We start from the raw sequence: 27,111 nt of genomic DNA, 5'->3' as shown, positions 1-27,111 counted from the left end.
TCCCTCTGAAATTTGGTCATTGTAATGTATGTTTATTTCTGTAATATCTCAAAAATATCAGGACATTCTGTGGCTGGGAAGTTATTTAATTTGAGGCAATTCCCTAGCAAATAATATGCATGAAATCGCTCGCTTCATGCAGTCAAGCAGACCAAGGAAGTCCGTGTGCGCATGCGCAGGTTTACCTTGACCGTGCACTGACAGTTACATCATTCTGTCACTAAACAAACAGCTGATCACACCGAGGTGCTCGCTGACCGCCAATATTTATTAGTTTGGTCCTGCGTTTCCTTTCCTTCGTAACATGACGGCTTTTCTTCTCGCTTTCCGTTACTGTAGTCAGTCTTTCACATTTCATTTGCACACTCACGTCCTTCATTGTTTTCTCCTGTTTCAATCTGGATCCCACAAAGCCTTGTACGAACGTGGAAAGCCCACCACGTGATGCACGACGTAGCATCTTGAATTGGGTCATGGCGAAGCAGGAAAGAATAGCGGAGGATTTAGGGCCATGTGGCCCTAAATTCATTAATTGTTCTATTAAACAACAACAAACTAATAAAATTGAAAGCCTGTGATTCGAATTCAGTTGCTTTCGGTCCACTAAACAAAAATAACTCGGTGTCAGAAAAAATTATTTTTATGACCTACACTTGAAAAATCTGAAAGGCAGGCTACCTTTAAAGTTGATGTGACATGAAGTTCAGTATTAACTCTCTTTTAAATTCTAAGAGTGTGAAATAAAGTCAAGCAAAATAGAGGATGGGCATCACATAAGCGAGGTTAGATGCTAACACATTACTGGCATCGCAGGAGCTGCTTAAGTCCGTCTCCATGACAACACTGAGAGGGATGCTCCAGCAGCAGAGCACTAGGGGTTCTCCATCTTTCTGAAAAATCAGACATTTAATGCGACCGAGAGGGAGACACATACAAAATCAATAAGATCCATTTGGAATGCATTCCTTCTCCGAGTTCATATCTACTGTAGAAGTATTGAAGTCGATTATTAATGTAGTGTGCAGTAATGGCCCCAGTCATCTAGAGACTAAGCGACACAATAGATATGTTCACGTCCAATACACTAGAATTTAATGAGAAATTTAACTGATGTGAAACCACTCACAGGCAAGTGGTAATGAGTCACATGCACTAAAATGTGTTCATGCCTGAAACCTTTAGATTCTGCCTTTTTTTAGGAAGAATTTTTAGCTGAGGAATTTCACACTAACACTTTGTGCACAGCTGCCATGGTGTGAACTATTTTTTAGACACTGTTTTAAACATCTGTCCTGAAATAGCCTGTCCCTAAAACCCACTGTACATTGTGGCTTTTGCAGGTGAATGGAGAAATATACACTCACCAGCCACTTTAAGAGGGACTGCAGACCTGCTCATTCACAGAATTATCTCTTGTGGTAGTAGCACAATGCATAAAATCATGAAGATACAGGTCAAGACCTACTGTTAAATGTTCACGTCAAACATCAGAATGGGCAAAAAAATATATGATCTCAGTGAATTTGATCATGGCATAGTTGCTGGAGCCAGACAATTTGAGTATTTCAGAAACTGCTGATCGTCTGGAATATTTACAGACAAGATGTGTGTTTACACAGAATAGTGCAAAAAAAGGGGAAAAAATCCAGTGAGTGACACCTCAGGTGGATGAGCTACAACAGCAGAAGCACACATTAGGTTCCACTCCTGCCAGCCAAAAACAGGAATCTGATGAAACAGTGGGTACAGACTCACTCAAGCTCCAGGTTGAAAACGTAGCCTGGTCTGACGAATCATGATTTCTTCTGTGGCATGCAGATGGTAGAGTCAGAATTTGATGTCAACAGTATTAATCCATTGACCCAATCTGCCTTGTGTCAACAGTTCTGACTGCTGCTGGTGGCGTAATGGTGTATAAATCATTTCTTACCACACATTGGGCGCCTTCATATCAATCAAGCATTTTTGAATGCTACAGAGTATTGGAGTATTGCTGCTGATCATGTGCAATACTTTATGGCCACAATTTACCCACGTTATAATGGCTCTATCTAGCATGATCACGTGCCATGTCACAAAACACAAGTCGTCTCAAAATGGTTCCATGAACATGACAAGGAATTCATCAAACCTCACTGGCTTCCCCTGTCACCAGAGCTGATCCAGTAGAGTACTCTGAGGTACAAGAGGAGAGTTGGAGCATGAATGTGCAGCTGACAAACTGACAAATATGCGATGAAAACATGTCAACATGGAGCAGAATCGGAAAGTTTCCAACAGCGTGTGGAATCGATGCAAAAAAAATCTCATCTCATTATCTCTAGCCGCTTTATCCTGTTCTACAGGGTCACAGGCAAGCTGGAGCCTATCCAAGCTGACTACGGGCGAAAGGCGGGGTACACCCTGGACAAGTCGCCAGGTCATCACAGGGCTGACACATAGACACAGACAACCATTCACACTCACATTCACACCTACGGTCAATTTAGAGTCACCAGTTAACCTAACCTGCATGTCTTTGGACTGTGGGGGAAACCGGAGCACCCGGAGGAAACCCACGCAGACACGGGGAGAACATGCAAACTCCATACAGAAAGGCCCTCGCTGGCCACGGGGCTCGAACCTGGACCTTCTTGCTGTGAGGCGACAGCGCTAACCACTACACCACCGTGCCGCCCCATGCAAAAAAATTAAATAAATAAAATAAATAAAAAATTTAAAAGGGCCTGTTCAGAGTCGGAGGTGGTCTGACCCATTATTTGTAGATTGTTCCTAAAAAAGTGGCAGGGAGTGTATATTAGTACCGTTGTAGTATTGTGTTCTAACCAAGTGGAAAAAAAAGCAGGCTATCACATCACATCACATTATCTCTAGCCGCTTTATCCTTCTACAGGGTCGCAGGCAAGCTGGAGCCTATCCCAGCTGACTACGGGCGAAAGGCGGGGTACACCCTGGACAAGTCGCCAGGTCATCACAGGGCTGACACATAGACACAGACAACCATTCACACTCACATTTACGGTCAATTTAGAGTCACCAGTTAACCTAACCTGCATGTCTTTGGACTGTGGGGGAAACCGGAGCACCCGGAGGAAACCCATGTGGACACGGGGAGAACATGCAAACTCCACACAGAAAGGCCCTCGCCGGCCCCGGGGCTCCAACCCAGGACCTTCTTGCTGTGAGGCGACAGCGCTAACCACTATACCACCGTGCCGCCCAAAAGCAGGCCATTTAACATTGAAATGAGACTGAAATTTACAAGCTCGTGCTCAGTTTCAGTGCACTCGATATGAACCGTAACATTAATGCTCAGTTTGATATGTAGGACTGAACGAGTTCATGAAAAACATGAGGAATAAATAAAACGCAAGTCTTGACATTTCACATTCGCCAACCAGCAAAACCTCCGAGTAAGGATATAAAATGAGAGCTTTTAGATTAAGCAAATCTAAATGTAAATCTAAACATACAATTCAGATTGTTCCATCATGTACTCATCACAACATATTAAAAAGGTTAACAAGGGTAAGAAAATGTTAACAAGCATATCATCTCCAAGAACGTAAATAATTTGCAAAGCAGGAGTAATAAATGAATAAATGAAGAATGGTAAATCCAAGAAGACAGCAGATAAGAGTGTAATTGAAGTGAGGAAAAAACAGGCAATGATGCATCAAAATGCATCATTTACATGCTTCGGAATGGACATCACTGAGTTATTGCCACTATTGCCATTTATAAGCTGTACTAATACTTAAATAGCTGCAGAAATATTGTTTAAACAATGGCTCTTGGTCCACCAAATACACATGAACCTTATGTGAATTACAGTTTCACTTTGCAAAGTGTACAAGAGTTACACTTCACGGTAACGTAAAAATAGAAACCGTTCAAAAATACTGACATACTTCAAATGATAACATCCACTAAGGAGTTCGGCATAAAAGTACACAGAAATTCACCTCCTTTAAAGTATCTCTTACCCAAATCCAGCACATTAGCCTTTAATAAGTCCCCTAGTGCCCTTTGAAGAGGAATCTGAACAGGCCGTTCTCTTCATCAGTAGCGTTTGAAGATCTTGGCTCACCTGCCTCCAGCTGCGATCTCTCACACTCTCCCAAAGATCTCAGTGCACAAAATCGCGCAGGCTTAGCACCCTTAATTGCACATTCTATTACTTTCAAGTGTTGCTTATCTGGGAATGCACTGCAATTATTTTTTATCAAGGTGGGCTTGACTCAGTCGCTAAAAATACATTTGCTCTCCGCTCTCACAGATAGACACAATGATCTCTTTAGAAAGCACAAGTCAGACTGATTGGTATGATTCACTCTGCCGTGTGCTTGAGCCGATTGGCCTCATTTTATTGATTATGAATTGCAGGGAGGAAAATCAGCAAACATTCTCAGAGATCCATCACTGTGTGGGCTTTTATGCCTTTGGTGCATACACACTGATATCCACAAATGGTTTTTACTGCATGAGGATTTTATGAAGTATGCATTCAGAATTGTTTGAAAGGTATCTTAGACATCAGCATGGTACAGTTCGTACACTGGTGAGTATATGTCAATATCATTAGAATTTCATAATGTATATCCACACTTTTAGAACCATGTGACTGTATCCCCATTTCTAAATAAACACAGGCACTTCCTCTCTCACTTCGACATTCTAATTGTGCCATACTCAATGTGGCCGCACTAATGTATGCCAAGTGTTTCACACAGATAAACACACTAGCCCACTGCCAATATCAGCAAATTACTGCATAAATCAGAGGATAAGTATACCACAAACTAACAGTATCTTCTGCTCTCAAAGTGTTCTCTAAACTGTAAATGTCACCTCAGAAATAACACAGAATCAACAGTTTGATATTTTTCTGACATTAGTTTGGACTGAAGGCAGCTCTTTTTCATTATAGGAATTCTGGACTATCCATCCATCCATTATCTGTAACCGCTTATCCTGAGCAAGGTTGAGGGCAAGCTGGAGCCTATCCCACCTGACTATGGGCGAGAGGAGGGGTACACCCTGGACAAGTCGCCAAATCATCGCAGGGCTGATACATAGAGACAAACAACCGTTCACATTCACGGTCAATTTAGAGCCACCAATTAGCCTAACCTGCATGTCTTTGGACTGTGGAGGAAACCGGAGCACCCAGAGGAAACCCACGTGGACACAGGGAGAACATGCAAATTCCACATGGAAAGACCCCCGTTGGCCACTGGGCTTGAACCCAGAACCTTCTTGTTGTGAGGTGACAGTGCTAACCACTACACCACCGTGCCACCTGAATGCTGGGCTAAACAAATAAAAAAATAGTATTTCACAGAGATGCAATTATACTGTGTGTTTATGTCTATTACAATATGATTACGATGACAAGGGCATAAACAACTCTGTTGTTTTTAATGTGAGTTCTAACAAGGTTAAACCTAACAAGGTTTCCAGGGCCTTTGAAGGAAAAACATCCTCAAAACATCACAGAACTTCCACCATATTTTACAGTTGGGATAGGGTTCTTTTCATCCTTCTTTTTACACCAAACCCACTCTGGCTTTTTTTTTCTGGCAAACCTTCCAAATAATCTGTTGGCATGGAGGTGCCATGTGCTGGTGGTTTTGGAGACTTGAAAACCCCAAGATTTTACTTTTTCTTGGAATTCACCAACAGTGATGTTTGGGGATTTTTTATTTATTTTTTGCCTCTCTTACCATCCCCCTCACTGTACTTCCCTAACAGTAGAAATGGACATTTTCAAGCAAGTAAGCCTCAGAAATATTGGCGTCCCCATGAAAAACAAAAACAAATTACATCAAATGAGTGGTATTTTGAGGTTATGTACATGGGAATTCTATATAGTTTCATTTTAACATTTTTTTTCACACAAAAACATTAAGTAAAACCATTTTCAAAACAAACAATGTCCCGATAAAAAAAATAATTAGTAATTCCTCATTTGGCAAGAACAACAGAGTTTATTTCTGTAATTTGTTAGCAAGAAGAAGAATGATGTACCGTACACTTGTAGAAATGTCCTGTAGTATACTCATGCATCCAGTTCCTGCCATCTTTTAAACTCTTATAGGGGGAGCTCTGGTATAAATGGATTTTCTGAACTTAATACATGAGCAAATATTTCTGACGAAAGATTAGATTAAAGGCAGACTGCCTTTCAGATTTTTCAAGTATAGATCATAAAAAGAATTTTCCCTGACACCCAATTATTTTTGTTTAGTGGACCAAAAACTACTGAATTCAAATCATAGACTTCCAATTTTATTAGTTTTTTTTTTTAAATAGAACAATTAATGAATTTAGGGCCACATGGCCCTAAATTCTCCGCTATTTTTTCCTGCTTCACCATGACCCAATTCAAGATACTACGTCATGCATCACGTGGTGGGCTTTCCCCGTTCGCGCAAGGCATTGTGGGATACAAATATGAAACAGGAGAGAAAAATGGACGATGTGAGTGTGCGAATGAAACGTGAAAGACTGACTACAGTTACGGAAAGCAAGAAGAAAAGACGTTATGTTGTGAAGGAAAGGAAACACAAGACCAAACTAATAAATATTGGAGGTCAGCGAGCACCTCAGTGTGATCAACTGTTCGTTTAGTGACAGAATGATGTAACTGTCGGTGCACAGTCAAGGTAAACCTGCACGTGTGCACACGGAATTCCTCTTGACTGTACGAAGCAGGCAATTTCATGCACATTATTTGCTAGGGAATCCCCTCAAATTAAATAACTTCCCAGCCACAGAATGGCCTGATATTTTGTGAGATATTACAAAAATAAACATATATCACAATTACCAAAATTCAGAGGAAACTAAATTTCATAGATTTTATGAAATCAAAAGGCCATCTCACTTAAAAAAAATAGAAAAAAAAATAGTCTGAGCCCAATGCTGCTTCATCCATTCAGCACTCATCTGCATGCATTCCAAATTCATACATTTGTGATGCAGTGTTGAGTGTGTGGATCAGTTTCTAATGCCCACACAGATGTAAAGGGCCACACCATATGTTTAGTTCAAGAAGGTATCTGAAATGCAATTTATTTTTGTCTTGTTTGTAATCCCTGCAATTCTTTACATAATTTGATACTTTTACCTCAAAGGAGCATCTCACACAGGCCTGGTTGTGTGGTCTGTGTGTGTCATATAGTTCCAACCCACCTGAATACCACCACAGGTCCACATTGGTGGCTTGCAAACACACAGATGGGCTAAATAAAAACAACCATGAGCTACCAGTGGACAGACAACACCCTCAAGACAGCCTGAGAGCTTTCTGCAGATCCGGCCCTTTCTGAGATGTTTTAATATTTGGTCAAATATTTAGAGAGATTTGGGATAAAAATCAAAAGGCACATGAAGGCTAAATTTAGTTGAGAGGAGCAAAGAGTGTTTAGGCCTTGGGCACAATCTGAGCTCTGACTGTCCGAGTATGGCCCGAGTATGTGAACTCTGGTCTAATGTTAGACTTGAAGCCCAATTAATGGTCCTAATACAGTATATGGGACAGAAAACAAACTGGTAATATTTTATACCTTTATTTTCACATAGGCCACTACAAAGGAATTGATATGCACATGGCTATCATAAAGCTATAATTAAATAATCGACTAATTAAATATCAATCTGAATACAAGTACACCCAAATTGCATTTAAGCCTCCAAGCCTTTAGGTTTAATCTAAGCTCACCGGCTATTAGCAGACCGTCAATGAGAAGGTTAATCTCAGAAACAATGAGACAGTCAGCGTCTGGCTGTCATAGCCTGCAGACCTAAATACTCCACATACCCATGGCAGCCTTCATGAGTTGGCTGAAAGGCTAAACATTCGATCAATATGATATGTGCAGCCTTGTTTGTGCTTCAGAACAACGAATGCACACTTAAAAGAACACCTACCTTCCCACATCAGAATTACAAACAAATGAAGTGTGGAATAAATCTGAAAATTAATTAACAGGACATGCTGTTATAGGAAAAATGATCAAGAATGAGATTGTGTGATTACCGTACCTTTTTTTTTAAAGGAACAGTCCACCGTACTTCCATAATGAAATATGTTCTTCTCTGAATTGAGACGAGCTGATCCGTACCTCTCCGAGCTTTGCGTGACCTCCCAGTCAGTCAGACGCGCTGTCACTCCTGTTAGTGATGTAGCTAGGCTCAGCATGGCCAATGGTATTTTTTGGGGCTGTAGTTAGATGCAACCAAACTCTTCCACGTTTTTCCTGTTTACATAGGTTTATATGACCAGTGATATGAAACAAAGTTCAGTTACACAAATTGAAATGTAGCGATTTTCTATGCTATGGAAAGTCCGCACTATAATGACAGGCGTACTAACACCTTCTGCGCGCTTTGACAGCGCATTGATACCTTCACTTGGAGTTGTACCATTTTTTTTAGACAGGGCGGACGGACCAGGGCATTCGCCTGCCTGGCCGTGCCCGACGAGGAGCGCTCTCGGCCGGCTTGGGAGGCAGACGGCAGCCCCTCCTGGAAGTGTGGTTTTACCATGGGCCTCATGCGGAAAAATGACAAAGTCCCAATTTTACCATGGGGCTCGAGTTGTACCATTTTTTTAGACAGGGAGGACGGACCAGGGCATTCGCCTGCCTGGCCGTACCCGAAGAGGAGTGAAGGTATCAATGCGCTGTCGAAGCGCGCAGAAGGTGTTAGTACGCCTGTCACTATAGTGCGGACTTTCCATAGCATAGAAAATCGCCACACTTCAATTTGTGTAACTGAACTTTGTTTCATGTCACTGGTCATATAAACCTATGTAAACAGGAAAAACGCGGAAGAGTTTGGTCGCATCTAACTACAGCCCCAAAAAATACCATTGGCCATGCTGAGCCTAGCTACATTGCTAACAGGAGTGACAGCGCGTCTGACTGACTGGGAGGTCACGCAAAGCTCGGAGAGGTACGGATCAGCTCGTCTCGATTCAGAGAAGAACATATTTCATTATGGAAGTACGGTGGACTGTTCCTTTAAACACCAATAACTGCCAATAGATATATTTTTAGCACACCCCACAGGTTTTTTATGGGGTTCAGGTCAGGGGACTGAGATGTTCATGGCAGAAACTTGATTCTGTGGTCAGCAAACCATTTTTGTGTTGATTTGGCCATATGCTTCAGATCATTGTCCTGCTGGAAGATCCAATGCTGACCCAGTTTTAGTTTCCTGGCAGAGACAGCCAGATTTTGATTTAAAATGTCCTGGTATTTCATGGAGGAGTCCATGATGCCATGTACCATAACAAGGTTTCCAGAGCCATTGGAGGAAAAACAGTCCCAAAACATCACAGAACTTCCACCATATTTTACAGTTGGGATCAGATTCTTTTCATTATAGTCATCCTTCTTTTTATGCCAAACCCACCATGGCTTATTTTCTGGCATGCCTTCCAAATAACCTGTTGGCATGGAGGTGTCATCTGGTGGTGGTTTTGGTGAATGGAAACACCAAGATTTTACTTTTTCTTGTAACTCACCAACAGTGATCCTCGGGGATTTTTGCCTCTCTTACCCTCCTCCTCACCATATGTAGGGGCAAAATAAAAATGGGTCCTCTTCCAGGCATGTTTGTAACAGTTCCAGTTGGTGTCCACGTTTTTATAATTGCCCTCACAATAGAAATGGACATTTTCAGGCAAGTAACTTTTTTTTTTTTTTTAAATATCCATTCCCTGACTTATGAAGGTCAGCACACTTCCCCCTCATTTGGTCTGTGTATTCTCTTATCTTTCCCATGTTGATGGATGACTAAGGGGAATTTGGCCTCTGTGTCACCTCATATTTGTACCCCAGTTAATCAGGAAGTCATGGATTACAGCTTGAAAGTTCCTGCACACTTCTATCAACACAAACGTCCAATTTAAATGGGAAACACGCTTCAGTTGCATTGTGTTCAGTATAATTTTCAGGGGTGCCAATCATCGTGGCACATGCACTTTTGCTGAAAGTAATTATTGCTTGATGAGGGATTTGTTTTTCTATGAATAAATTTATTTCAATTAAAGGTTGGATTTTTCTCTAAGTGTGAGATGAAGCTACTTCACCAAAAGGTGCATTTTTTTCCAACTCATCTTTACAAGAGGGGGCCAATAATCGTAGAAGGCACTGTACATTATAATGGCTAGAAAGCAAGAGAGTCATCCCCTCACTAGCCTCTCTTTTTTTCTCTCTTGAAGCCAATAAGACAGAAATATGCAGCCCACAAAGGGCTTTGCTCTGAATGCGTTATCATACTGGAAACATAAAAGAACTTTTCCTCTGACTGAAAAGCTAACACTGGAGGCTCCTTCCAGAAATCCTAAATACATTTCTCCTTAGGCGGCACGGTGGTGTAGTGGTTAGCGCTGTTGCCTCACAGCAAGAAGGTCCGGGTTCAAGCCCTGTGGCCGGCGAGGGCCTTTCTGTGTGGAGTTTGCATGTTCTCCCCGTGTCCGCGTGGGTTTCCTCCGGGTGCTCCGGTTTCCCCCACAGTCCAAAGACATGCAGGTTAGGTTAACTGGTGACTCTAAATTGACCGTAGGTGTGAATGTGAGTGTGAATGGTTGTCTGTGTCTATGTGTCAGCCCTGTGATGACCTGGTGACTTGTCCAGGGTGTACCCCGCCTTTCGCCCATAGTCAGCTGGGATAGGCTCCAGCTTGCCTGCGACCCTGTAGAACAGGATAAAGCGGCTAGAGATAATGAGATGAGATATTTCTCCTTAATGCAAAATGATTACATACATTCTTTTAATCCATTTAAGTCAAATGTCTGCCATACAAGTCCCAGTGAAAGTTGTTACTATAGAAACGGTAACAGACTATAACATGCATTTTAATATAACCCTGCGATTTGGAGATATTAATCTCAGAACTGTGCTGCTATTAAAAAAAAATATATATATATATATATATATATATATATATATATATATATATATATATATATATATATATAAAACCTTCTGGCCAATCAGAATCAAGAATTCAGGACAGTGTATGGTTCGTTAAAGAGCTTTATACCAAACAGGTCTACCTAAAACCCACTGCACAAATGAGTACAAAACAAAGACATACTGTACCCATGACTCAACATGTGGCAAGGAATCAAACAATTTTATTTTGAAATTGAGATTTAAACATGCATGCGGTGTAGTTTTTCACAGAGCTCAAAGATGTGTATCAGATCCTAACCCACACCATGGCGGAACTTGTATATTCATCTATAATTCATTACTGCACATAGTCTCTGTTCTGGAAGAAATAAAATTACTATTATACTGTGTTACAAATAACAATATGTCAGTGTGACTCATTTCATCATTTCATCTCTGATCTAAGATACACTTAGCATGGACACGGAAAAAGGCCATTACCCAGTTTTTAACAGCCTTTCCCATTTTATCCATTATCACTCCCAGCATGAGCACAGCAGGACACGAGGCTGCAAAAGTAAAATATCTGCTGGAAAAGGTGCTTTATTTTATTCCTCACAAAACAGAGATCCTTATCGTACAGGGGTTTTTTTTGCGGACAAATATTTAATATGCAGTGCAATTTTCACCAGCAAATGTATACACAAAAATGAAAATATTGTTGTGTACTCGAGAGCCATCCTTGATGATAAGCAAAAGAGAAGGCACATCAGGTTCACAAACTGTAAGCGAAAAACTGTCGGGCAGTTTCTACAGAAGCACGCGTGTGCGCACGTGTGTGTGTACTTGTAAAGGAAAAGAGGGGAAAAACATGCTGCAGCTTGTCAGCCTCAATGAGCCTTAACACCCCACGTAGCGCGTGCACACTTTCTTTCCCAACTCTTCCCTCACTTTCTCTAATTCCCCTCCTTCTCCACACCAGTTCCTATATATATACCCACACATTAACATGGTCTGACACACAACACGCATACAGTCTGTTTAAAGAAAACCTACTAATTCTGTACTCACACTTGACTGCTACACTAAAGACAACTTGATGTGATTTTTTGTGAGAAAACAGCACACAAATCTCTCTCTCTCTCTCTCTCACATACACACATTACTATTTTTTAATCATGTACGAAAACCCATCAGAAATGTATATGCACTTCAGCTGCCAAAAAATATGCCCAATTTAACTCATTCAACCAGTGTACAGTAGCATTACAGAGCAATATTCACTTACAATAGCAAACATACAGCTCACACCAGGGCTGTATCAGACTGTAAAATGAACATCTTATACACATCTGCACACAAATCAAAGATAATTAAAACAGAAATGAAATACGACTGACCAGAAACCATATGAGCAATAGTTAGGTACAGCTGCCTTCATCTCTGAAGAAATCTATGAAGAGGGAGAGCAGGACAGAAACGAGGAGAGTCTGGCAGCGACTACGCCGCTCACACCATGTGTCTAATAATCACATCTCACGCTGATGGCAAAGAGATTTACACAAATTACAACACTATTTTTAACATGCTTGTGTTCAGACCATTGTTTCTGCTAAGAATAAAAGAAAACAGAGAAACCATTAAGACTAAATGAAGTCATTTACTCTAAACACATCATTAAGAACTTTCCCACAGCAGAGCACAAACAGCAAAGCACACAGAAAACATCAAAAAGGAACAAATGCCCAACAAGGAGCAAGTGAATCACATTAACAACACCCTTTTCAACTTATAGATAATTAGCTTACATTCAAATAATTTGGTTCAGTCTAAAGGCACACAAATACTGTGTGTTACCGCCCACACAATATCACTGAAATTAAAAGGACAGCTTCACCATAGCAACACAGCAAGCATCCTCACTCACCAGTCTTTCCATTACAGAAAACACACACACACACACACACACACACACACACACACACACACACACACACACACACACACCTGTCCCAGATCACCTCTGTTCCCACACACTTCCTCCCAATTTGAATGTGGGCAGAGAAGAGCAATGAGCTTCCATCGAATCTGTTAATACACACTGTTTATTCAGGTTCTGCTCAGAGAAGCCCGTTTGGAGTCCTTCTGATTAAAGACAGTGAACACAATAAGCCCTGAAATTCCACCAGATTATTCCTCATACCCAAACAGAGCTGGAACGTCTGCAATCATCCCTTGCCAGTAAAAAGATTAAAATCATCCTGCACACACAGACACAACAGAAACTGCAAATGTGTTGACATGCAAAGATCAACAAATGAGTTTTCCATGCACAGAACATGTAATCCAAACTAAATTTATGCACATGCTGGGTGGCGTCAGTGTTACTATAAACAAGAGGCATGTGAGTCCTGTCAGAGGGTAACAAATATCTAATGTCAATATTAGCGAATGTTAACTCAGCATGTTATTAGAACGTTCAGAAACTTTGCGATTTTAACAAGCAAAACATACTGTAGATGTCCTTTTTTATCTTCAGTTACTGTCTTATCCTGGTCATACAAGTGGAACACAATAAATGTTCCAGGAATATCGAAAATTGAGAAGAAAATGAAAGGGAAAATATTTCATCTCATCTCATCTCATTATCTGTAGCCGCTTTATCCTGTTCTACAGGGTCGCAGGCAAGCTGGAGCCTATCCCAGCTGACTACAGGCGAAAGGCGGGGTACACCCTGGACAAGTCGCCAGGTCATCACAGGGCTGACACATAGACACAGACAACCATTCACACTCACATTCACACCTACGGTCAATTTAGAGTCACCAGTTAACCTAACCTGCATGTCTTTGGACTGTGGGGGAAACCGGAGCACCCGGAGGAAACCCACGCGGACACGGGGAGAACATGCAAACTCCACACAGAAAGGCCCTCGCCGGCCACAGGGCTCGAACCCAGACCTTCTTGCTGTGAGGCGACAGCGCTAACCACTACACCACCGTGCCGCCCGAAAGGGAAAATATGATATAGAAATTGATTTGCAAAAATGAGAAAAAAAATTCATGAGAATTAAGAAAGTCAGAAAATGAATAATGTTTTTGAAACGTCAGATTGTTAGCTAGATAAACGGCAAGATGGTGTAATGGGTAACACTGTTGCCTCACAGCAAGAAGGTTCTGGGTTCGAGCCCAGTGGCCGACAGGGGCCTTTCTGTGTGGAGTTTGCATGTTCTCCCCATGCCTGCGTGGCTTTCCTCTGGGTGCTCCAGTTTCCCCCACGGTCTAAAGACATTCGGTTAGGTTAATATGGAGCGGCCTTGGGCTGAAGCGTGGGCCGAAGTGCCCTTGAGCGAGGCACCTAACCTCCAACTGCTCCCCGGGCGCCGTAGCATAGCTGCCCACTGCTCTGGGTAAGCGTGTGTGCGCTCATTGCTAACATGTGTGCTCACTGCTTCAGATGGGTTAAATGCAGAGGAGGAATTTCACTGTGCTTAAGTGTGCGTGTGATAAATAAAGGCTTCTTATCCTTGCTCATAAATCCGGGTTATGGCTGGATTCGTAGATAAGACATTAAGAAAGTTCAGTCATTCATTTATCTGTTTCTTTCCAAGTTGTACTCCTCAGTCACAAGATTATGTAAATACCACATTAAACACAATATTTTAATTGTAAGCATGACTACATTAAGTCAAGTGTTCTTTTAGATGTACAAAACAGGAGGCAGACAAAGACCAAGAATATGAAAGCGAGATAGAGACGCTCACCTCACTGCGTGAGGAAATATGCATGTACCACACATTTTAACAAGTCTGTCATCTCCCTGGCTGCAGTGACAGTGCTGATGGAAACAGAGCTGATGTGGCATGAGCAGATGAGGCTTAGTATGTATTAAGTAGTGTGAACAGAATGCTGACAGAAGCATGATTTCTCATAAAAATCCGTAGCGTTACATAAAGAGTCCCTTCCTTCACTGATCGACTCTTCTGCCTCTGCCTGCTGGAAAGCTCTTTTCACCACAACCTCCTCATCACATCATGAGGTCACTTTTTTTTTTTGGATAAATTTTTGAGATACACAAATGGGAACTAATTAAATACATCCACAGAGCAGGTATTCAGTGCAAATATAGTGGTTCCATTCATCACTGAATTGCTCTCATTTAATAATACTTTGTTCAGAGCAGGCAAACATCCTACATATCATGACTAACTAGGCCATAAGTAATTAGTAGAAAAAAGTAAGCAATTAGTATCATTAAAAATGAAGCAACCCAATCATTTCCTGCCTTTGGGAGTTTTTCAGAAATGTCTGGATGCACTACTTGTTCTCTGTGGAAATGAGCAGGAGACGAATCCGATTTTCTGTAATCGCATAATAGCTTCCAGGAACTCTGAGTGAGTATTAAAAGCCAATCTCCTTTCAGATCCAAAGATGAATTTCCCTCAGATATTCACCTCTATCCATTTAACTGTCCAAAAACTGCATCTATTACAATTACAGGCTAAAAGTTTGGTTTTTTCTCCTGAAATAAAGACATTTCATTAGTTTTAATGCTATGCTGCCTCAAAAACCAATCAACCAGCAAGTCACACACACACACACACACACACACACACACACGTTTGTTTCACTATTTCTGTGAGGACCTTCCACTAACATAATTATTATTGCAGTTAATTAATGCTGTGCCTGCACCTAAACCTAACCCTAACCTTAAAGGAGATACACAGAGCCATGGCCTCACTTTTTGTTTATAAATGCCTTGAGACCTCAAGAATAGCATAGGAATAGTTTTAAGCGTTAACAATAAATCTAATAATAATAATAATAATAATAATTTTTACGATTAAAGTGATTCATATAGGTAGCGGTCTGAGTGAATGACCTTGACATCTGTGACGTCACAGCAGGAAGTCTATCGGTCTCCTCGCCATTTCCGCTATACTAAAACACAGAGCTGACTGCAACTTCGAGCCTCCATTTTGAGCTAATTTATCGCCATGCCACGTAGATGTGTTGCTGGAGGGTGCAGCAACACAACAGAAGGTGGATTTATGTTGCATTCATGGCCCAAGAATGTTCAAACTGCAAAGATTTGAACGGATTTTGTGAGAAATTCACGGATTAGGCGCCTACGAAGTGGTCTCTCTTCTGCTCTGCACATTTTACTGAAGACTCGTACGAAACCTCTGATCTGTTGAGGAGTGTTGGCTATAAGCCCGTATTGAAAGAGGGTGCAGTACCAACAACTAAAGGAAAAGAAAACTACAAGAAAAGGAAAGCAAGTTCAGTTGCACCAGTTCTCCCAGAGTGTGAGCCGAGCAGTAATGGCGGAGTACTCCGTATGGAGAAAATGGAGAATGAGTGGACCAGCTGTCAGATTTCTCTGCTGGATATGCTTGCCTCAGCAGCAATATCTTGCCCTTACGTGGAAGAAGCGAATGAACAAAGAACTGAAAGAAGAACTGAAACAAAACAATCAAAACAATCGACCACAAGCTTGGCCTTCAAGAAGCGAGAACATAGACGGGTAAGACGCGACTCTCATTTGGTTACATAACAAAAACAGCACTCGTTGTTTACCTGCATTTAGATTAATACATGTAACTTGTATTGTGTATTTAAGTTACTGGAATAAGATTATTTAATTTGCTTCAGAACGTGAGTGTCTCAGTTCATCTGATTATTTAATTAGCCTTTTACGTTTTATCAGTGAAAATGCATGCATGTACATGTATGTTGCATAAGTTATAACACCCATCCTGTTTTAATGAGAGTCACATGAGACTGTCAGTTCAATTCTATCCAATTCTCTAGATGGCTTTGTTCTCTGGCTTTATTTCGTAAGGTGGAGGCCTCCGTGGCCGACATGTTACTATCGGATTCACTTTCCAATGGTTCGAACTGATACGGTTCTACGTGTATAGCAGTAGCATGTACACACACTCCGATTTCAGGACTATCACAGTCAGATGTATTACTATCTGAGGAATCCAAAGAATCTCCAATAAATCTGAACGAAGAGTCCATTGCAACCACTCTCGCCTGCAGAGTCTGGCTTTGGTCTATAGCACTGGTTCCCGCTGTGACATCACCCATTCAGGGCTGGCCGGCTCAGCGGGGCAGCTCAAATGCCAACTTTGCGGTCGATTTTAACTCTGAAAAATATATATATTTTTTATTCCCAATTATGCAGCATACAAGAGTCAAGGATGGAGATACTATCCACTCAGAAATGTATTTAAAAAATAAAGGTTCTGCGTATCTCCTTTAACCTCAGTAATGAAAAGGAAACTTTTTGGCTCTTTTATTTTATTTTTTTCATTTTTGTTTAAAAAAAAAAGAAAAAAGCCCACAACACAGCAGCAATTTCCCCATGGGGATCATCCAAATGTTCCCACAAGGTCAAAATTGTCAGATTTTACTATCCTTGTGGGGACATTTGTACACTGACGTTTGACATTGTAGTATATAAAAACGCGTGCACGCACACACCTCATTACATGGATTGGAGAGTCTTACCTTTGTTCTTATGGGAAGTGCTGATCAGGCATCACCTGCAAGAGAAAAATGAAAAATAAGCTTTTGGACTATAAGGTACTTCAGACACAGCACCTAGGTTGTTGTTTAATTCAATTAATTGCACCAAGATAAAAATGCCATGTTTGTTATGGAAAAAGGTGAATATCAATGTTTCATATATTTAACAATAAATTTTTCTTCATGTGGCCATCCAGCCTAGAATCTTAATTTCGTTCTTGAAGACTAAGTTCTACGAATCAAGAGGCAACCTGGTTTATTCAATCTGTAAATTCATGCTTCACACTTCTTTTATGATGAAATCAGCAGAACATTAAACGCCTATGAATGATCAACTCCTAATTATTATTGATTCGGTTACAGTTTCCCTCTTTTATGATTTAGTGAGAAATAAAAGAAAAAAATTCTGAACATCTCATCTCATTATCTCTAGCTGCTTTATCCTGTTCTACAGGGTCGCAGGCAAGCTGGAGCCTATCCCAGCTGACTACGGGCGAAAGGCGGGGTACACCCTGGACAAGTCGCCAGGTCATCACAGGGCTGACACATAGACACAGACAACCATTCACACTCACATTCACACCTACGGTCAATTTAGAGTCACCAGTTAACCTAACCTGCATGTCTTTGGACTGTAGGGGAAACCGGAGCACCCGGAGGAAACCCACGGGGAGAACATGCAAACTCCGCCCAGAAAGGCCCTCGCCAGCCACGGGGCTCAAACCTGGACCTTCTTGCTGTGAGGCGACAGCGCTAACCACTACACCACTCTGCCGCCCCAAATTCTGAACATTTCACAAATAAATCCGTCATCAAGCACCATTGGCTTAATACCTGTACTTAATCACTGCTGCCGAATGCAAAATGTCCTTCATCAACATAGCAACCACTTCATTACAAACAAAATTAAAACTCACACACTCCAGTGCCCAGTGCGAAACGTGAATGAGAATGTAGTTCAGAGGCATCTCAAAACATGCCAGTCAAGAGGGGGCAGCAATCATCCATATTAATGTTTGATCCATATTCATGACCTTTATATCCATATGACCTTAAATAATGGAGGCAACGGAGGTTCAATCACTCGCTGCCACAGAGGTGGAGGACTTATGGGCGACGACTGCTCCCAGTTAAACATATTAATTTGTGGGTATTTGCAATTCATTAATCCCACTTCCTACTCTGTGACTCCAGGTGTCATTATATGTTGGAGTAAGTGTGATGGTGGAGTAAGCTCAAGAGTGTGCACCTCCAGCAGCTCCCTGACTGACAGGCCTCTTAATGAGAACCGAGAGGCACGGCGGCGTGGCCAGTGTCTGAAGAGCGGCCTTATTACAGTATGCCAGCTGAGTGTGTGAGCTGCCAGCCTGATCTCACTAGCCTGTGTGTACTGCCAGTCTGGAATCGAAATCAATGAATGTAGCTTATTCTGCTGTGCATCAGGGAGCAGAACTACGTTTTAATTTATTTAAGAACCACATTAGGTATTGTTTGAAAATTTAACTCTGTGCGTAAGCAAAAATTGATACAGTTGTATCTGTAGAGGATTTTAAGAACACCAAGTCCAAACAACTAACTCCGATTAAGAGTATTATTATAATCAGGAATCTGATAGCATAAACATATCCCATCATTGTGGATGGTGTTAATAAGAAAGAGCCTCTGTATCCGACTTGTGATTTGTAAATCTATAGTTTATACAGTTTAATGTGACCATTTGTTTGGCAGGCATTAATTTGGAGGCAAAATAAGGCAATATCCCATATGGCTGAAGGATTAAATTCACTGCCCAAGTGGAGAATCCTCAGCCAGGGGGAAAGTCTGTTTGACTCAAATCCCAGTATTACAGCTTGGGGGGGAGAAGAAGATGGTCTTACCTACTGGTGCTAACCAACTGCTCATGAAAGGCAGAAGACCTCTAAATGGAGCCAATGTGTGTGTGATAACTGTGTTCCTTTTTAGGGTCTGAGCACCAGAGGTGCGCAGCCTCCAGTGTCCACCGGAAGGCGCTGCACTGAGGTGCAAGACCCTGTTGTTTTCCTTAGGATTTTTATTATTTATTATTCTTTTTCTTCAAGACTTGGCCAGTTTTGAGGTGGTTCCCATGGGCGAAAACTCATGAAATTTGGTACACGCATCAGTCCTGGCCGCTGTGACTCAGGGATAGAGGCTTGGCCCCGGCTGTGTCCAGGGGCCTTCATGGCGCCCCCACGTCATTGACATGTCATTGCCCGGTATATAGTTTTACCTATCCATGTCAAATTTGGTAGGTATGTGGGCTGCCCCAAGATGAACAAAACTGTAATGTACATTGTATTAGCCATGCTCAACAGGAAGGGAGTTATTTTTTGTTGTGCGCATTTTGACACATGTTACATTTTGACGTTGTCCTCCTTGGTGGTTTGTTGGATTCATGCCAGATTTGGTATACCGGAGGTGCTCGAGTCCTTCATCACCGCTTGCGGCTACGTTCTGCTCTTAATTCATAACTTCAAGTGTCAGTATAAATGATGTGTACACTTAACAGAGCTCATTTATTCTGCTGCATTACAGCTCTATTGTAGGTATTTGTATATTTTCACTATACATATTGCTATTATGCAAAATCATGTCATTTTTCTCTCAGAGACACTGATTAACCTTTCTAGATACTGTTAAATAATTTAAGAATATGCAGTTAATGCCAACACATCAGGAATAAGAATGCTCTCAAATATTGAATTATTAACAAGTTAATATTCTACACATGTGCACGGTTTCTACAGGATATCAAAAAGTATCCAAAGCTAAAAAAAAAAATCTTAATAGTGCTACTGTGGTGGGCTACTATCTTAATCATTTTCATTAGTGCTGTTTTTTTTTTTTTAAAGCAGAGTAGACGGACAATTCCATTATGTTTCAACATGATATCGTCTTGGGGGGGGGGGGGGGGGGGGGAGAAAGAAGGGCCTTTATAAAATCACAAAAAATGCTGTTTTCATTGCTCGGACACTTCATGAAGCCATGACGGACAGTGTAATAAAACAGAGTTGTGGACAAAGTCAGGGGGCTTGATGCTACAGTGAGCAGCCTTGCTTTCAGATTCAAGGTTCATGGCTTTTGATAAACACACGGTATAGGCAACTTAACACGTTTCCACTTCCTTCCATCTTAGAGCGAAGTCCTTCACAGCCCATTAAATCATCCACTTTAGTGAAGGTCAATCTGGAAGATGCCAGAGGGAGTCATAAAGCTCACGCCTCTTAGCATCTGGAGCGAGTCAGTGGAACGCGACATGGCTCTGAATGGTTTATGCATTTCGCTGTATTTCACCTCCATTTCATTTCATGCCCAAATGCACATTTTGTTCTCTCCATTTCAAGCATAAAGAAACATTACCTTGATTTCCATTTAATGTGAGTTATTTCAGTGTGTAAAAATAAAAGCTTTGCAGCCTGAGTGCTGTCAGTAATTAGGAGAGATACAAATGACATTTAAATGGACACAGACACACACAAACACACTGACAGATCCAGGTTTATTAAAGCAGCATGAACGCGGAGATCTTACTCAGGCGCTCTGCCAAAAGCAAAGAAATGATCTTTATTTTCTTTCTCTCTTGTATGTGTAGGTATATCTGTTACTTTCAGCATCTGTTTTTCATCCCTGTTTAACCTTTTAATCATCTCTCTCTCTCTCTGTCTCTCTCTCTCTCTATCTGCAGTTAACAATCTATGTGAATCTCAGCATCTCCATCCTTCCAGCTTTCTCTAGACTGTATATATTCTTAAATACATGCTTATCAGAACCTCTGCTTTATGCAATGGACACTAGTTTCTTTTTATCTCTATAGTTTATGTCATTTCTTCCGACAGTCTTTCAAAGCGACACACAGTCTCCCAAACCAGCACAACGAAGGAGAAAGATACAGGAAGACAAAAGAGGAAATGCTCTATATAATGTGCATGTGGATTTTCCAATAATGGTACATAAGGCAAAAGAAAATGAGATGTCTCTTTCCTGCCACAGGTTCTTTAATATAGTTTAACGGATTGATGATATCAGAGCAAATCTACACATAATATACTATCAATCATTATTATAATATTTATTTCAACCATGTTATCACTAAAGCTCATAATACAATGCCATCAGCAAAGACATCCAGTAATAAAACTACACAAACGAAATGACAGTCGATCCATGATCACAGTAAGTCAATCTTTGAGTATATGAAAATATCGATGTATAAATATAGTTTTATTCCATATACTCTGTATGAAATCAAACAGGAAAAGGTTAGTCCATCCATTCATATATAAAGCCACATGAATTAATTAATTAGCAGTGATTTTCACCAATTTTCTTAACCAGCTAGCTTTTTAAAGCAATTAAAATTAAATGCATTTTCTCATCTCATCTCATTATCTCTAGCCGCTTTATCCTTCTACAGGGTCGCAGACAAGCTGGAGCCTATCCCAGCTGACTACGGGCGAAAGGCGGGGTACACCCTGGACAAGTCACCAGGTCATCACAGGGCTGACACATAGACACAGACAACCATTCACACTCACATTCACACCTACGGTCAATTTAGAGTCACCAGTTAACCTAACCTGCATGTCTTTGGACTGTGGGGGAAACCGGAGCACCCGGAGGAAACCCACGCGGACAACATACAAACTCCACACAGAAAGGCCCTCGCCGGCCACGGGGCTCGAACCCAGAACCTTCTTGCTGTGAGGCGACAGCGCTAACCACTACACCACAGTGCCGCCTAAATGCATTTTAACTCATATAATATACATGTTCATGATCTTCATTTCCTCCACCAACTTTGTGAAAGGAGGTTCTGCTTTCGCTTCCGTTTGTTCGACTTTTCCCAATATAACTCAAAAAGTAGTGAATGGATTTTGATGAAATTTTGAGGAAAGGTGGGCCAAGGAACAATTGATTACATGTTGATGCAAATATGTGCCTTGGCAGAGGTATGCGCTGTACCGAGCATCCTTCTAGTTCATCTCATCTCATTATCTCTAGCCGCTTTATCCTGTTCTACAGGGTCGCAGGCAAGCTGGAGCCTATCCCAACTGACTACGGGCGAAAGGCGGGGTACACCCTGGACAAGTCGCCAGGTCATCACAGGGCTGACACATAGACACAGACAACCATTCACACTCACATTCACACCTACGGTCAATTTAGAGTCACCAGTTAACCTAACCTGCATGTCTTTGGACTGTGGGGGAAACCGGAGCACCCGGAGGAAACCCACGCGGACACGGGGAGAACATGCAAACTCCACACAGAAAGGCCCTCGCTGGCCACGGGGCTCGAACCCAGAACCTTCTTGCTGTGAGGCGACAGCGCTAACCACTACACCACTGTGCCGCCCCTGACAGGATTTCTGAATGTGAATAATATTAACTGATTATGCTAGCCAATTAGCTATGATAAACTAACTTGACAGGATTTTGAAATATTTATAAATGTTTAAATACTGCATTGCTAATGCTGCCTACATAGCTGTCCCCAAGCGGATTTATTAAAGACTTTTTTTATTTTTGCAAAGCAGAGTGACTTGGTGATTTTTTAAAAGATATGACTTATTGAAAACAGTGCAAAATACAAGTCTAACCTTTCTCTCGCTATCTCTCTCTTGCTCTCTCTCTCTCTCTCTCTCTCTGCCGATAGTTGATTTAAAAAAAACCTTTGAGTTTTGAAGACCATGTACAGTCTAATACAGACACATCTGAAAATAAAAATTAAAAGTTTGTCTGCTTTTTGGATTTCCATTCACACTGAAACAACATTCCCTGCTGGAAAATTCAGCTTGATCTGACCGTTTACCAGAACCAGTTTTTAATGCATTTTCTAGCTTCCTTATTGCTTAATTAAATCTACCAATAAAAACAACTCATCTACAATGAAGCATTAGTTGCTGCAATTCAGAAGCTGTTTCCTTTTAAACAGCACTTGCATGCTGGTACAGATAGTCTACCAGTTTGACCAGTTCAGCATGTTTTTGTTCGATGGATTTTTTCAGCATGTATTTGACCACCAAATTCCACATGATGAAAATTCTCTCTAGTGCCAGATACATTGTAGTGTGGAAGGGGATAGATATTCGAGAAAACTGAGTTCTATTACTGTTATAGACACCTCATATGGGCTCAAGGCCATGTTCATCTGCAACACTAAAGAAAAAAACAAACAAAAAGCCAGCAGTCATTCTGAAGCTCATTAATGCTACAAATAAAGAGCATCAATAAAAATGCTATTGTGTTTTTTTTTTGTTTGCTATTGCTATTTTTTTCTAAAATTATGCAATTGTTAGTCAAAGACCTAAAGCCAAAATCTGTGAATTGTTAGTATTCAGACAATTTCGAGCCTTTAGTATGTTTCCTACACCATACATCAAAATATAGTGCAAGGATGAGAGAAAATCATCCGTGCTGGAAATCATCTGAGTCTGTATCTTTCGAAAAATGTATTTTAGTGATTATTATGTACTGGGCAGGAGATTGGCCAGAGCCAATCCCGGGAACATTGTGGTTGAAAGCAGGATTTTATGCCAGTCCACTGCAGGCTGAATTTTTTAGTCTTAAGTGCCACTGCCATGTCATTCTGAAAAAAACACCAAACCAAAGTTTCTGGTTATCATGAATACTTCAGACACATGCACATGAGTGTGTTTATAATTTGCACTACATCCTGCAGACATTATGAAATTGGACCTGCTGTCTTTGTTATTTATAAATAAATATAAATAAATAAATAAAATAAATAAGGGCGGCAAAGTGGTGTAGTCGTTAGCACTGTCGCCTCACAGCAAGAAGGTCCGGTTTCGATCCCAGCAGCTGGCGAGGGCCTTTCTGTGTGGAGTTTGCATGTTCTCCCCGTGTCCGCGTGGGTTTCCTCCGGGTGCTCCAGTTTCCCCCACAGTCCAAAGACATGAGGTTAGGTTAACTGGTGACTCTAAATTGACTGTAGGTGTGAATGTGAGTGTGAATGGTTGTCTGTGTCTATGTGTCAGCCCTGTGATGACCTGGCGACTTGTCCAGGGTGTACCCCGCCTTTCGCCCATAGTCAGCTGGGATAGGCTCCAGCTTGCCTGCGACCCTGTAGAAGGATAAAGCGGCTAGAGATAATGAGATGAGATGAAATAAAATAAATAAGGGCGGCAAAGTGGTGTAGTCGTTAGCACTGTCGCCTCACAGCAAGAAGGTCCGGGTTCGATCCCAGCAGCTGGCGAGGGCCTTTCTGTGTGGAGTTTGCATGTTCTCCCCGTGTCCGCGTGGGTTTCCTCCGGGTGCTCCAGTTTCCCCCACAGTCCAAAGACATGAGGTTAGGTTAACTGGTGACTCTAAATTGACTGTAGGTGTGAATGTGAGTGTGAATGGTTGTCTGTGTCTATGTGTCAGCCCTGCGATAACCTGGCGACTTGTCCAGGGTGTACCCCGCCTCTTGCCCATAGTCAGCTGGGATAGGCTCCAGCTTGCCTGCGACTCTGTAGAACAGGATAAGCAGCTATAGATAATGGATGGATGGATGGATGGATGGATGGATAAAATAAATAAATAAAAATGATTCATAACAGGAAGTTGGGGTGATTTACCAAAAATGTGCATAGAGCACTTTTGTCCTCTTTGGAGGTAAGCCAAAGTAAATTCCTCATTTCACGTCACTGTTCAAACCTCCAACTTCTCTAATTTAGCCTAAGGGGGATCTCAGTGCTGGATATCATGCTGACTGCTTTACTAATTACAAGTAGACCTTGTCACTTTAACGTCATCAGTGGACCATTAGTGACTCATTATGAAACAGTTTGCATCTAATGTGCAATCTGTCAACACAGGGTTATAATAGAGTTCAGGCTGTGTGAAAGACTGCCTGATGCTGGCATTCCAGCTCCAACATGCCCTAGCACGTGTGCCCCGGGCCAAGACACAATGGCAGGGAACAGTACCTCAGATGATTTCCAGGAAATGCAAAAATTAGTCTGGGGGGGGAAACGGTATTCTTTTTGTTAAGTTTTGGTGATCACTATCTATTGTAACTTCTAGATAATGTTATCTGTGCATATATATCCCTTATTAAATGGAAACTCAGATAGCTGTAAAGAAAAAAAAGATGATTTAAAGGAAGCAGTGAGTAGGTTAAAATGAGAGAGATAGCGAGGTAGCAGAAGTGTGAAGTAGATTTTTGATGGGATTAGTGAGCTAGGAGAGAGAGATGGAAGAGTGAGGAAAATTAAGTATTTTTTCCCCACCAGGAAGCAGCTAGATGATCCTATTGGCGAGAGTCATATTACTTTTCTTTATGGGCTGCAGGGAAAAGTAATTAAGCCAACAGCTGGGGGAAAGGAAACAGGATTAGAGAGTGAATCCAGAATGGATTTGTTGTAACATGACTCACCTACTTACAATCATAATTTAAGGCTTGTTTAAAAAATTACACTTTTCTGCATGGGTAATTTCAGAGTTGTATATAATAAATAGTTTATAAATATAAAAATCTCAGCAGGAAATGGCATGTCTATATTTCAATTTGAACCACACCAATCAATTTTGCTTGCAATAAATACCTGTGAACATAACAGGCTTTGATGCATTTTGTTAATTTCCTCAAATAAGAGTCACACCTCGGTAGCAGCTCCTCAAATGATGACATAAAGCAAAATTCAACACACACCATGTTTTAAAGGTCACCACCAGTGCAAAATTGCATAAAAGCATACAACCTATGTTGTTACATTTGTACAGGAACATGTTAGAAAAGCAAACCCCCAGTGTGTATTATATTCAAGCATTTTGCATTGCTTCTTTATTAAATGTGAAAGAAGAATTCCCATCAGTAGGTCTTAATTATGACTTTATCTTGATTAATAACACATCCCAGGCCTCCCATCACTACACTACCACACCCAGAGCATCTCCAACAATACAGGATCAGCACCACAGACAGCAACCCACACACAAAAGCACATGAAAAAGAGGTCAGACTGCTCAACCTCACACAGCTGGAGCATGACCTGCAGGTGGCAACCCAACAAGAGAAGCGGAAAAGACGTGGAAACTTCACACCCAGCGAGAGATTTGGAGACTAAACATGAGGTACAGTATTAATAAACCACACATTCTCCAGAAGAATTGTATGCGCCATCCTGACTAGTGCACACTAGAGCTCCACAAGGATGGGTGACAATTTACAGGAAAATCAAGAAAGTATCTTACAAAGGTGTTGGGTCATCACAATGCACCTTGGCATAACTGTACTGAGCGATGAATACCTTTCATATTTACTGCTACTCATCCATTTAAGTGGACCCAAAGCATGCCAGTAAAATGTTTCCATAGCATGACAGAGAGAGAGAGTTTTGTTCCTTTAATTTGTACTTTAATATGTCACATGAATTTACTGAATTTCATATATGGGCTCAGTCTCTCTTCGCTGTGTTTTAGGCCTTAAAGAACAGGTCCTGAGACAAAGTTGGCTGTTTCTTACTGTTTGATATTTGTATATACAGTAGGATTAAACTAATTACAATTTTTAACACACTCATTTGATACTTTTGGCACCTTTATATACCACCTTTTTTGTTTCCCCATAAAGTACCTTATAAACCCTTTGCACTGTAAAATGCATGGATACAAAGTTGTAAATTACTGTTTTGTGAAATA

General features: G+C 41.2%; 1 protein-coding gene across 4 annotated transcripts in view; it reads right to left on the bottom strand.

Moving 5' to 3' along the window:
- Nucleotides 1-27,111, bottom strand: part of ndst2b (N-deacetylase/N-sulfotransferase (heparan glucosaminyl) 2b) — a 116,777-nt gene that overhangs the window by 63,752 nt on the left and 25,914 nt on the right. For 2 of the 4 annotated variants that reach the window (XM_060940026.1, XM_060940027.1), the window contains exon 2: nucleotides 17,432-17,466. The exons of 1 other annotated variant lie outside the window; for it this stretch is intronic. The gene's annotated coding sequence lies outside the window, so the exon portion shown is untranslated. Of the gene's footprint in view, nucleotides 1-12,310; nucleotides 12,534-17,431; nucleotides 17,467-27,111 lie in introns of those variants that run through there. One more of the 4 variants, XM_060940031.1, reaches the window with a different exon arrangement.

The sequence above is a fragment of the Neoarius graeffei genome, chromosome 14 (genome assembly GCF_027579695.1).
Source record: "Neoarius graeffei isolate fNeoGra1 chromosome 14, fNeoGra1.pri, whole genome shotgun sequence".
Classification (NCBI taxonomy): domain Eukaryota; kingdom Metazoa; phylum Chordata; class Actinopteri; order Siluriformes; family Ariidae; genus Neoarius; species Neoarius graeffei.
The sequence above is the reverse complement of the archived record's forward strand: the minus strand, read 5'-3'. Positions and strand labels throughout refer to the sequence as shown.